The following is a 13,671-nucleotide window of genomic DNA, read 5'->3' as shown; positions in this document are numbered from 1 at the left end:
ATATATTTATTAAGGTTCAGTATGCCACGTAGGGAGATATTAAAAGTAGAAACCATAGGTATTCACCTTCTGTTCACCTCACTCTCTATCTAGGTAAACCCTAGAACATAATATGTTATTTATTAATATTCAGCTGAATAAATTAGGTGTAAGATTAGAGTATTCACAAACACTGGGTTGAAAAGTCCTTTGGATACAAAATATACTGAAATGATATCATTATATACTAACATATATGGTATATATTTTTAAAAACTTAGGTTTGAAGGTTATTTACTTATTTTTTTCCTTCAGTTTACTACATTATTGTGCACATTTTATTTGTCTGATAGGGGTAATAAATAGAAGTCTATACAGTCATGTTCCTTTTAGCCCATGCATATTCTCTTAGACCATTTTGTAAAAGTAATGGAGCCCTTTCCTTTTCTATTTCCATATGCTAAAATGAATTTTTGGTAATAATGTTCCTAAATTCATTGACTAGGTCCTTAAAAGCCAAAGCTTGGCAGATACCTCTGGAGAGTATAAGAAAATTCACAACTTCAGGAGGTAATTCCATAACATTCCACTCTTTCACGCACAAATAAAATGTTGGAATGGTGCTGGACATCAAGGACAGAGCAGGGAAAAGGGTGCCCACCAGACCTCCACCCTGTAAAAGAAGTCCTCATCAGGAAAGACCTTAGAGCAGAAGGGCACATAACATATGGAGAACATCACATAGCCAGCAGGACAAATTAATGGCCCCATAATAAAATATGTTTTCACATGCTTTTTTTTTTTAACATCTTTATTGGAGGATAATTGCTTTACAGTGGTGTGTTAGTTTCTGCTTTATAACAAAGTGAATCAGCTATACATATACATATATCCCCATAACTCCTCCCTCTTGCGTCTCCCTCCCACCCTCCCTACCCCACCCCTCTAGGTGGTCACAAAGCACCAAACTGATCTCCCTGTGCTATGTGGCTGCTGTTGTCACACTTCACTGCATATGCGACTAGAAGCTCACGATGATGGAAGGTGAGGTCAACTTCCTAAGCCAGCCTGAGTTGTAAGTGGGCAGTTCATTCCTGTAAAGTTCCCTGGAGCTTAGGGAATTCCCTGTATCCAGTTTGGTCACTTTTGTTAAAAGGAAATAAGTAATGGCCTTTCCACGCCGAGACTTGGAAATAAAGGTACAAAATGATCCTTCCTGGTAGGCACTGCTAACTGGGGTTTCATCCAGATGATAAAAACAGAAACGTGACTAAATCTCCTTTAGGAAAATTAGTTGTTTACTTATGGAGTGCCTGGATTATGGAAGATGCCTTATAGTTTCTGTGAAATGGAGAATGGATTGACACTTCTAGAAATTAATGTCTTCCAACATGTATTACATTAACATCCTGTGCAAAAGTAACCTACAGACATTTGCTTGGACCTGCATTATGGCCCACCAAAGCACTTCAGTAAAAAGTGCAACTTGTTCCACTCAATGATTATTTAGTGATCTAGTTAAATACCAGAAAATCGTGACATTTTCCACTACCTGATAATTTCTGGTTGTAGAGTTTACTCTTTTTTGAAGAAATTAAATTAAAAGAAGATGGTGCCTTATTCATTTTATTACCACATAATAGTTGCTCAGTAATAGTTGTTATTTTAATGTATGTGTACCAGAAACAAAGTAATGTGGTGGGGTAGAAATGGCACTGTTTTGAAAATCAGAAATATTTGTGTCAATGTCGGGTCTGCATCTACCTTGCTGTGTCACCCTGGACCATCATCCCATCTTTCATTTTCTTTTCTTTTCCTTTTTTTTTAAAATTTTTATTGGAGTATAGTTGATTTACAATGTGTTATTTCAGGTGTACAATAAAGTGAATCACTCATACATATACATATGTCCATTCTTTTTTAGATTATTTTCCCAAAAGTTTATTATTGACTAGAGTTCCCTGTGCTATACGATAGGTCCTTTTTAGTTACTTATTTTATATATAGTAGTGTGTATATGTCAGTCTCAATCATGTTTTTCTTATATTTTAAAATGAGAGAGCTAAACAAGATAAACTGTACACTTCCTTCTTTCTCAGCATTACATGATTTTTCTAGGTCATTAGCTAGTAGCAACTTCTTAAGAAATTTCAATATGCTAAAAGTGTCATATAGAATAAAATGGAAATTATAAATACTGAGCATCATTGCTTCGTAATATGTCTTTTATTTCAGGATTCTTTATAAGCATTCTGGTTCTTATAAACTGCAGAAGGGTTAGTCACAAAACTTTTCTAGTCAAGAGCTGAATGCTTGCCTTGTCTTACATGGATCGCAACAAATGCAGTTGACCTGGCACATAATTTATCACTACAGAAGGAGGTGGTGAACCCACAGGAAAGGGATAAGCTCCCCTTATGCATTCCAAGCATTAACAACTTTTGCTTTTTGCGTCTCCTCTCAGAGTTTTCTCTTTTACTCATCTAAGAGTCCATTTCCTGAACCTAATCTTACAAATGTCTGCATTCACCTGTGACAAGACTATGCAAGATCATGTTATCAGCAGTCAAACATAAGTTGAAAAATCAAAAAGTGAGTTTGCAGAAGAATGTATAGTTAGTTGCACCATTACTGTGGACCCTATACAATCTTCCAACACAAGGATAAAAATACTAAAGGAATGATGGGGAAAAGTGTTTACAGTTTATTAGGCTGTTATAAGATTTTCTTAAACTACAAATGGAACACACTACCTGCTTCTGCACACACAAATATCATGCATTTGAGGGCACAAGATGGTTCCCCAAACTAAGTTTTTCAGAATGCTATGGGTCCTCAAATAAAATGAGAACATCTTCTAGCTATTCTCCTTATTTAAAAAATTCTAACAACCATGAATATAAAATATCAATATATAAAATAAAGAATACAGATGGTCAAATAAACTTATAGAATTTGTTCCCACTAGTGCTTAAAGATGTGAAAATTAAAATAAAATAGAAATCACCATTTTTTGGTTTTGGTCAAAATTAAGGCATTAAAATATTTAATGTTGAGGATGTAGAAAATGGGCACATCTTTTCCCTCTCACCCTCAAAGCATTATCCCACTAAACAGTGATGGATTTGGATACATGCTGATTTCCATAAACAGCTTTATAAAATTACAAACATATGTAACATAGAAATTTTCACAATAAAAATAAGTATATATAAAAGTATATAAGTATACACAAAAGTTACATAATTGTTTCCTAGTGAGACACAGTTAATTAGATTAAAAGGATATAAAATAAAGAAAAGGGCTCTTGAAATGTTCAGAAGTTGGAAGAATCAAATCCTGAATCTAAAAAGAGAAGTCAAAAATAAACCAAGAGAAGGTTAAAATGATTATCACAAGTGAAATAATCATTTCCTCTGTGTAAATTCTGTCTTCTGCCCCCTTTGTTTTGATGAAATGAGCTGTTCACCAATTTTTGTCAAGTAGAGTGAGTACAGAGGCTGATCCCATGGTCTGGCTCCTGAAGTAGAGGTTAGGATGGGAATGACACTGCATTCTTTTTTTTTTTCTTTAAATAATCCCCATTTTATTTTATTATTTATTATTATTTTTTTAATCTTTATTTTTTAAATTTTTATTGGAGTGTAATTGATTTAAAATGTTGTGTTAGTTTCTGCTGTACAGCAAAGTTAATCAGTTATACATATACATATATACACTCTTTTTAAAATTCTTTTTCCATGTGGGTCATTACACAATACTGAAAAGATTTCCCTGTGCTATATAGTAGGTCCTTATTGGTTATCTACTTTATATATAGTAGTGTGTATATGTCAATCTCAATCTCCCAATTTATCCCTCCCCCCTTTCCCTCCCGGTAACCGTAAGTTTGTTTTCTACATCTGCGACTCTATTGCTGTTTTGTAAATAAATGGTACAAATGGATACTACATTTTGATGTAGTTTGGCACCATTCAGCAGTGGATAATAGAGGAGATACCGTGGGTGTTAGTGATGGTGAGTCTGCATCTGACTATTCAAGTGCCTCCAAGGAGTGAGAATTTCCCACTCTGCTCCTTGAAAGGCACAGCTCCAATCTGACCTCTCTCATTTTTTGTTGTTAAACTATTAGATTCCTTTGACTTTTCACAACTTATTTTGGTGCCTTTCTTCTGTGAAAGAATTCCATTCCAAAGTAAGTTTTAGTTTACTAATTCTCTTACATTTTATAATATTTCAGACTAATGCTACTCATTATCACCTTTTAAAAACAGATAATAGAAATAAAGCAGAAAGAAGTTAAGTGGCTTCCCAAGACCTGATGCTTATGAAACATGCAATGGAGAGTCATATTTATTTCTCTCCCTAAACAGCTTCTGGCTTTTGCCAAAATGGTCTGAACAATTGGAAAGGGACCAGAATCCTTGCTTGGTGAGTTATTATGGGAGTCACTCCCGTGTATAATTTCCCATCTGTTATTCTGTATTAAGACTATAATAAATTTAAACTTGTAAATTTTTAAGCATTAATCTTGATTAATTTTTCAGTTGAGGGACTGGGAAATATAGACTCAGGTTAAGTATGAGACTACTGAGGGAAAAGAAAATTAACTGATTTGATAAAAGGTCAGGGAGATACTTAACTAAAGAATTAGTTCTTCAACTCATGACGTCTAATAACCAGTACTATATTTTGTTTTGCTTGTTTGTTTCTCCCTACATCAGGGTGACTTTCTATTTCCTATGAATCATATGAATATTTTTTCTAAGGTCTCTTTCTCCTGTTAAACCTTATAAAAGAAAAAAACCTGATTTCTTCTGAAAACACTTTTTTTTTTTATCAGCTTAATTATTCAACATTTAAAGTTTTATTTTCTTATTATTTTACTTGGATGATTAACATGCGATGTCAGAGCCCAGTGACTATGAAATTTATGTTTCCATTGTTCATTCTTACTAAAAACTCGATATTAGGTTAATGCATCTGTAACTATATTTTAATCTGCCAATTGTTAATTGGCTATCTCCAATACTTAAGATCATGATTTCCAAGGTATCAGAGCAGAATTCTATACTTTTTTTAGCCAAGATTACCACAAGTGCAATAGAAAAAGAATGCCTTCCCCAAGTACATATTCCTATAATTGTTGTCACTTCCACCACTCTGCTCATCTCATGATTAAATCAAGTTCAGATTGTGCTTCTCAGCTCTCTCTGACGCCATGCATCATTCTGTAGAAAAATATTTATAAGCCGTATTAAATCAAATATTTGCACACACCCCAATCATTATGGGTGATTAATTTTCTTTTCTAGACTCCATTAAGGGCCTTCACTGATATTCGTACCAGAGGCTGAGGTCTCTAATTTATTTCTCTCCTCCGCTCCTCACAGCACCCCCCTTTTAATGGCCCAGGGTCATGCTGGGATACTCATTAGTTTCCTGCTAGTTGTTCTGCCAAGTGGCCTCCAAAGCCTCAGCGTCACCTCAAAAACCATTAACGTAACTGGCGCTGCAATCTCCACCTGCCAAGCATAGAGTAATCATTTAGAGAGTGAAACCTGTTCCTCCATAAATGAGCATTTTGGGGGGAGAGAGAAGTAGAGAGGGAAAGCTCATGTGTTGCAATCATTTTCTCCAAACAAATGAAGGCATTTGTTGATGAGAAGGCAGATGTTTGCCAGCATCCTAGTCGTGTTTGGGGACCAGAAATGGTTTGGTGTAGAGGCAGATGTGATTTACTTTTGGCTAAAGAAAAAACACAATGATATACTGAGGGCCCAAGGACGTCTAATCACATTTGTGATTTTCTAGAGCTGCCTTCACTTCCATGAAGTTAACATGAACACATGTATGTGTTCATACATGGTGATAGAATCTCGTTGCAGATGTGTCTTGATGAAGTGATGATGCTATTCTTAGCAAGGATATGGAAAACCCATTCAGCCTTCAATCAAAGACTAATGTATATACATTTATTTATATGTGGTTTATAGGTTTTATGGTTAAAGACACAACTGCTGGCATTGTTCCTTATGTCATCATTCAAAATTATGTCTTATACAATCAGGAGGGCAGGTTCTATATTAAGATTGCTGACCCGAAAATATAGTTCTCCTAAGAGCAAAACAAACAAACAAACAACAATGGTCAGTGAACACAGGGTTACAGCCTTATTGAATACAAAGGAAATATGAATCTTGCATGGAAAAAATGCAGAGACTCTGCGTATATGTGTTCCTATGGACAGGATCTCTGCCTTTTTTTTCCCCTGTAGACTTTGTTTTTTTGTTGTTTTTTTGTTTTTTAACATCTTTACTGGAGTATAATTGCTTTACAATGATGTGTTAGTTTCTGCTGTATAACAAAGTGAATAAGCTATACATATACATATATCCCCATATCTCCTTCCTCTTGCGTCTCCCTCCTACCCTCCCTATCCGACCCCTCTAGGTGGACACAAAGCACCGAGCTGATCGCCCTGTGCTATGCGGGTGCTTCCCACTAGCTATCTATTTTACATTTGGTAGTGTATATATGTCCATGCCACTCTGTCACTTCATCCCAGCTTACCATTCCCCCTCTCCATGTCCTCAAGTCCATTCTCTACGTCTGTATCTTTATTCTTGTCCTTCCCCTAGGTTCTTCAGAACCATTTTTTTTTAATTCCATATATATGTGTTACATATACAAATACAGTACTTGTTTTTCGCTTTCTGACTTACTTCACTCCGTATGACAGTCTCTAGGTCCATCCATGTCTCTGCAAATGACCCAGTTTCCTTCCTTTTTATGGCTGACTAATATTCTATCTTATATATGTACCATATCTTCTTTATCCATTCCTCTGTTGATGGACATTTAGGTTGCTTCCATGTCCTGACTATTGTAAATAGTGCTGCAATGAACATTGTGGTACATGCTTCTTTTTGAATTATGGTTTTCTCTGGGTATATGCCCAGTAGTGGGATTGCTGGGTCTTATGGTAGTTCTGTTTTTAGTTTTCTAAGGAATCTCCACACTGTTCTCCATAGTGGTTGTATCAATTTACATTCCCACCAACAGTGCAAGAGGGTTCCCTTTTCTCCACACCCTCTCTGGCATTTATTGTTTGTAGATTTTTTGATGATGGCCATTCTCACCAGTGTGAGATGATACTTCATTGTAGTTTTGATTTGCATTTCTCTAATAATTTGTGATGTTGAGCATCTTTTCATATGTTTGTTGACCATCTGTATGTCTTCTTTGGAGAAATGTCTATTTAGGTCTTCTGCCCATTTTTCAATTGGGTGGTTTTGTTATTTGTTTTTTTTTTTTTTTTGATATTGAGCTGCATGAGCTGTTTGTATATTTTGGAGATTAATCCCTTATCATTTGCTTCATTTGAAAATATTTTCTCCTATTCTGAGGGTTGTCTTTTGGTCTTGTTTATGGTTTCCTTTGATGTGCAAAAGCTTTTAAGTTTCATTAGGTCCCATTTGTTTATTTTGTTTTTATTTTCCTTACTCTAGGAAGTGGGTCAAAAAAGATCTTGCTGTGATTTATGTCAAAGAGTGTTCTGCCTATGTTTTCCTCTAAGAGTTTTATAGTGTCCAGTCTTACATTTAGTCCTTTAATCCATTTTGAGTTTATTTTTGTGTATGGTGTTAGGACGTGTTCTAATTTCATTCTTTTACATGTATCTGTCCAGTTTTCCCAGTACCACTTATTGAAGATGCTGTCTTTTCTCCATTGTATACTCTTGCCCCCTTTGTCATAGATTAGGTTACCATAGGTGTGTGGGTTTATCTCTGGGTTTTCTATCCTGTTCCATTAATCTATATTTCTGTTTTTGTGCCAGTACAATACTGTCTTCTTTACTGTAGCTTTGTAGTATAGTCTGAAGTCAGGGAGCCTGATTCCTCCAGCTCCCTTTTTCTTTCTCAAGATTGCTTTGGCTATTTGGGGTCTTTTGTCTTTCCATACAAATTGTAAAATTTTTTGTTCTAATTCTGCGAAAAATGACATTGGTAATTTATAGGTATTGCATTGAATCTGCAGATTGCTTTGGGTAGTATAGTCATTTTCACAATATTGATTCTTCCAATCCACAAACATGGTATATCTCTCCATCTGTTTGTGTCATCCCTGATTTCTTTCATCAGTATCTTATAGTTTTCTGTGTACAGGTCTTTTGCCTCCTGAGGTAGGTTTATTCCTAGGTATTTTATTCTTTTTGTTGCAATGGTAAATGGAATTGTTTCCTTAATTTCTCTTTCTGATCTTTTGTTGTTAGTGCACAGGAATGCAAGAGATTTCTGTGCATTAATTTTGTATCCTAAAACCTTCCCAAATTCATTGATTAGTTCTAGTAGTTTTCTGGTGGCATCTTTAGGATTTTCTGATGTATAGTATCATGTCATCTGCAAACAGTGACAATTTTACTTCTTCTTTTCCAATTTGGATTCCTTTTATTTCTTTTTCTTCTCTGATTGCTGTGGCTAAAACTTCCAAAACTCTGTTGAATAATAGTGGTGAGATTGGGCAACCTTGTCTTGTTCCTGATCTTAGTGGAAATGCTTTCAGTTTTTCACCATTGAGAACAATGTTGGCTGTGTGTTTGTCATATATGGCCTTTATTATGTTGAGGTAAGTTCCCTCTATGCCCACTTTCTGGAAAGTTTTTATCATAAATGGGCATTGAACTTTGTCAAAAGCTTTTTCTGCTTATATTGAGATGATCATATGGTTTTTATTCTTCAATTTGTTAATATGGTGTATCACATTGATTGATTTGTGTTTATTGAAGAATCCTTGCATCCCTGGGATAAATCCCACTTGATCATTGTGTATGATCCTTTTAATATGTTGTTAGATTCTGTTTACTAGTATTTTCTTGAGGATTTTTGCATCTATGTTCATAAGTGTTATTGGCCTGTAATTTTCTTTTTTTGTGATATCTTTGTCTGGTTTTGGTATCAAGGTGATGGTGGCCTCGTAGAATGGGTTTGGGAGTGTTCCCTCCTCTGCAATTTTTTTCAAGTGTTTGAGAAGGATAGGTGTTAGCTCTTCTCTAAATGTTTGATAGAATTCACCTGTGAAGCCATCTGGTCGTGGACTTTTGTTTGTTGGGAGATTTTTAATCACAGTTTCAATTTCAGTGCTTGTGATTGGTTTGTTCATATTTTCTATTTCTTCCTGGGTGAGTCTGGGAAAGTTGTACTTTTCTAAGAGTTTGTCTATTTCTTCCAGCTTGTCCATTTTATTGGCATATAGTTGCTTGCAGTAGTCTCTTATGATCCTTCATATTTCTGTGGTGTCCAATGTATCTCTTAGAGAAAACTCTAAAGTTCAAATTAAGAGACTGTAGCATAAAGAGAATGCTTAGAAGTGGTTTCACACATGAATTCTGGCCATTTAATCTGTTTGACTATATAGTTGAACTAGGAAAAAAAAGGTGGGGAGAAAGAAGAGAAAGAGGAAGAGGAGGAGAAGAAATGTTACATATGTAGTATTAACACTAATTAGTTTAAAAAGTATATCTTGCCTCATTTACCTGGTTAGCTACCCAAAGTCCTTATTTTCTCATATTAGACTTCTAGATCTAATCTGAAGAGAGCATATTTAAAGAACTAGCATTAGAAATAGCCAAATAAGCAAAAAATCACTTTTTTACCTGAAGATAATAAATAATAGATAATGTAAGCATCATATGACATTTTTTGAAACCTGGTTTATTTAGGAAAAGGGTAGGTTAATAGTGTAACTGTAGGATAATGAATCTATATATAATCCTTTGAAGAAGTCACTTGCAATAAATGACCCTGCAGACTTGCAGTGAAGTAAATCTAATTATTTATTGAAATGATAGAAAAATAAAGAATAAAGTCATAATTCAGAAAGAAGATAATAGAATCATGCAAAACAAGCAGCATGGGACTATAGCTAATAAATCATTTTATGCCAACGTCATACTACTACCCAAATTAATAAGATAATAAATAAAAAAAAGAACAGTGTAATATTGCATGTTACTTTTACATTTTAGAAAGGCATTTGAGTTGCTCAAGTACATTCTAATTTTAACATATTATTTGGAACAAGTGATTAGTTTCTATGCTATTGCTGACTAGTTTATGTGACACATACAGAAATGGAATTAAAAAACAAATACAGTATGTGGATGAAAATAATCACACTCTAACACAGGAGTCCCCAACCCCCAGGCCGGTACTGGTCCTAGGCCTGTTAGGAACTGGGCCACACTGCAGGAGGTGAGTGGCAGGGGAGTGAGAGAAGCTTCATCCACTGCTCCCCATCTCTTGCATTACCCCCTGAACCATCTCCCCTACCCACCATCCTTAGAAAAATTGTCTTCCATGAAACCAGTTCCTGGTGCCAAAAAGTTTGGGGACCACTGCCCTAATGCATTTACATGTCAACTTGGAACCAGAATATGAATCACTTGGGGTCCTTTTTGGCCATACCATTTACAAGACGTGTGAACTTGATTATATCCAAGAGCTTTTTTGCATCTAAAAAAGTTTCATCCATCCCTTAATTTCTAGTATCTATATCCACTCTTCCATCACCAACTCTATTTCATGGTTTATGATGAATACATATCAGATGAATTGCCCTATATAATGTAAGGTTTGAGTCTTCTAAGAACATTAAAATACTTTTAATTCAATTCACCAGTCATCCATAACTCCTTACGTGTGCTCAGGATTCTTTCTTCTTAAAATCCCTCTCTCTCTCTCTCTCTCTTTGTGTGTGTGTCTCTTCTGTTTCATGATAAACTTGGCATCATTGTTCTTCATTCTAATAAGATTAATTTAATTTTTAAACTATTTTATATCAAGTTTATTGTGATGTAATTTACATACCATAAAATTCACCTCTTAAAGTGTACAGTTCAGTGTTTTTTCTATATTCACAGATTTGTGCAACCATCATCACTACCTAATTTTAAAACATCTTCGTTACCCCACAAGGAAACTATACTCCTTAGCATTCACTCCCAGTTATCTTCTGCCCCAAGTCCTGGGAAAGCATTATTCTATTCTCTTTCTCATTGGATTTTCCTACTATGGATATTTCATATAATGGAATCATACAGCTGTGGCCTTTTCTGCATAGCTCCTTTCACTTAACATAATGTTTTCAAGGTTTATCCATATTGTAGCATGTATCCTTTATTTCTTCTCATTGCCAAATAATATTCCATTGAATGGATATATCATATTTGATTTACCCACTCATCACATTGATGTTCGAGCTGTTTCCACTTTTTGGCTACTAAGAATAATTCTGCCATGATCATTAGCATACACTTTTTTAGACATATGTTTTCATTCTCTTGGACATGTACCTAGGATTGTAATTTCTGGATTGTATGGTAAGTCTATGTTTAACTGTTTTAAGAACTGTCAAACTGTTTTTCAAAGTTGCTGCAACATTTTACAGTCTTACCCACAACAATGTATGAGTGTTCTAATTACTCCACATTCTCCACATCACTTGTTATTGTCTGGCCATCCTAGTGGGTATGATAAGGTATCTCATTATGGTTTTGATTTGTATTCCCCTAATGACTAATAACCTTTGAGTATCTCATGTGCTTACTGGTCATTTTAATATCTTCTATGGTGAAATATCTATTCAAATCCTTTGTCTATTTTTGAATTAGGTTGCCACCTTATTGTTGAGTCGTAAGTGTTCTTTGTATATTCTAGAAGTAGTTTTCTGATGAGATATATGACTTGCAAAACTTTTCTTAATTTTTATAGGTTGTCCTTTTATTTTCTTTATGGTGTCTTTAGAAGCACAAAACTTAAAAATATTTATGGATTCCAATTTATCTAATTTTTTGTCTGCACTTTTAGTGTCATAAAAACTATTGCCTGAATGAATGCCACAACGATTTTCTCCTATGCTTCTGTTTTATAGTTTACCTTTTAAGTTTAGATTTAAGAGCTATTTTTTTTCATTTTTATATATGAGGTATAAATAAAATTAGGTAGGGGCTCCACTTCATTCTTTTACATGTCGCAGTCCAGTTGTTCTGGCAACATTTGTTGAAAAGAGTATTCTTTCCCTCATTGTGTCTCAGCACCCTTGTCAAAATGGTTCTCATGAACCTAGGGGCAGGACAGGAATAAAGACGCAGATGTAAAGAATGGATTTGAGGACACGGGGCGGGGCGGGGGGGGGGGGAAGGTAAGCTGGGATGAAGTGAGAGAGTAGCACTGACATATATACACTACCAAATGTAAAATAGCTAGCTAGTGGGAAGCAGCTGCATAGCACTGGGAGATCAGCTCGGTGCTTTGTGACTCCCTAGAGGGATGGGATGGGGGAGGGGGAGGGAGGTGCAAGAGGGAGGGGATATGGGGATATATATATACATATAGCTGATTCACTTTGTTATACGCAGAAACTAACGCAACATTGTAAAGCAATTATACTCCAATAAAGATGTTAAAAAATAAAAAAATTAAACTGTAAATGTAGGGTTTATAGATGTATTGCCAATTCTAATCCAATTACCTTTTTGTTTATTCTTATGCCAGTACCACACTCTCAATTGCTGTATATTTGTAGTAAGTTTTGAAATTAGGAAGTTTGAGTCCTCCAAACTTGTTCTTTTATTTTTCAATATCATTTTAGCTCTTCATTTCTATTTGAATTTTAGGATCAGTCAGTAAATTTCTGAAAAAAACAAGCAGCTGAGATTTTTACAAGGATTGGGTAGTATTTTTCGATCAATTTGGGAAGTCTTTCCATCTTAGCCATATTATATCTTGCAATCTATGAACATGGGTGTCTTTTCCACTATTTAATTATTTAATTTCCTTCAGCAATTTTTTGTGCTTTTCAGTATACGAGTTCTACACTGCCATTGTTAAATTTATTACTAAATATTTTAATATTTTTATACTATGATGCTATTATAAATGGAGTTGTTTTCTCCATTTCATTTTCAGATTGTAAAATTAATTTAATTAGGATACTGTCCTCAGTCCTAAAAATGTATGGAGTAATTATAAACATGTAGTTCACACTATTCCTTGGCTTAAAAATAATAGTTAACATTTCTGTATCATTTTTTATGTGCCTGGCATTGTTCTAAGTATATTATACATATATACTGTTCTAAGTATATATTATATATATATATTTATATATATATATATTCTTTAATGTAATCTTTATAGCTACACTATGAGATCATTTGACAAATGAGACATAAAGAGAATAAGTGGTCCTTTCTTATTAAAACAACAACAAAAAAACGACAGTATATTCCCTTATACCTCTCAGAATACCGTTTATAATTTTATTGAACTTTTCTTCTGCTCTTTGGCTTCTGTTTCCTGTGAGATTGCTTTTTCATGTTAGTTAATGTTGAATTTTATTTTTCATGTCTTATGAGGCTTGACTGTTGATTGGAACTCTGTCCAGGTGTAGGACTTATTAACTGGTGGCCCTCAGCATACAAATATCCTGACTTTTCATGTGGAAGCCCCCATACCCAACATAAAGGTACCTATGGTTTTTCTCCCTTAGTTCTTCAGCCTCTCCAGGAATGAATCTGTACTCTGCTGTTGAAGGATAGGTGAACTGGCTGCAGGAATTGTGAGAACAGATTAAGAGAAAGGGATATGAGTTGTCATTGTTTTGTGGTTTGAAAATTTTCACTGAATACTC

Source organism: Balaenoptera borealis (genome assembly GCF_965194805.1).
Source record: "Balaenoptera borealis genome assembly, chromosome: 3".
Classification (NCBI taxonomy): Eukaryota; Metazoa; Chordata; class Mammalia; order Artiodactyla; family Balaenopteridae; genus Balaenoptera; species Balaenoptera borealis.
Note: the sequence above shows the minus strand (reverse complement) of the source record.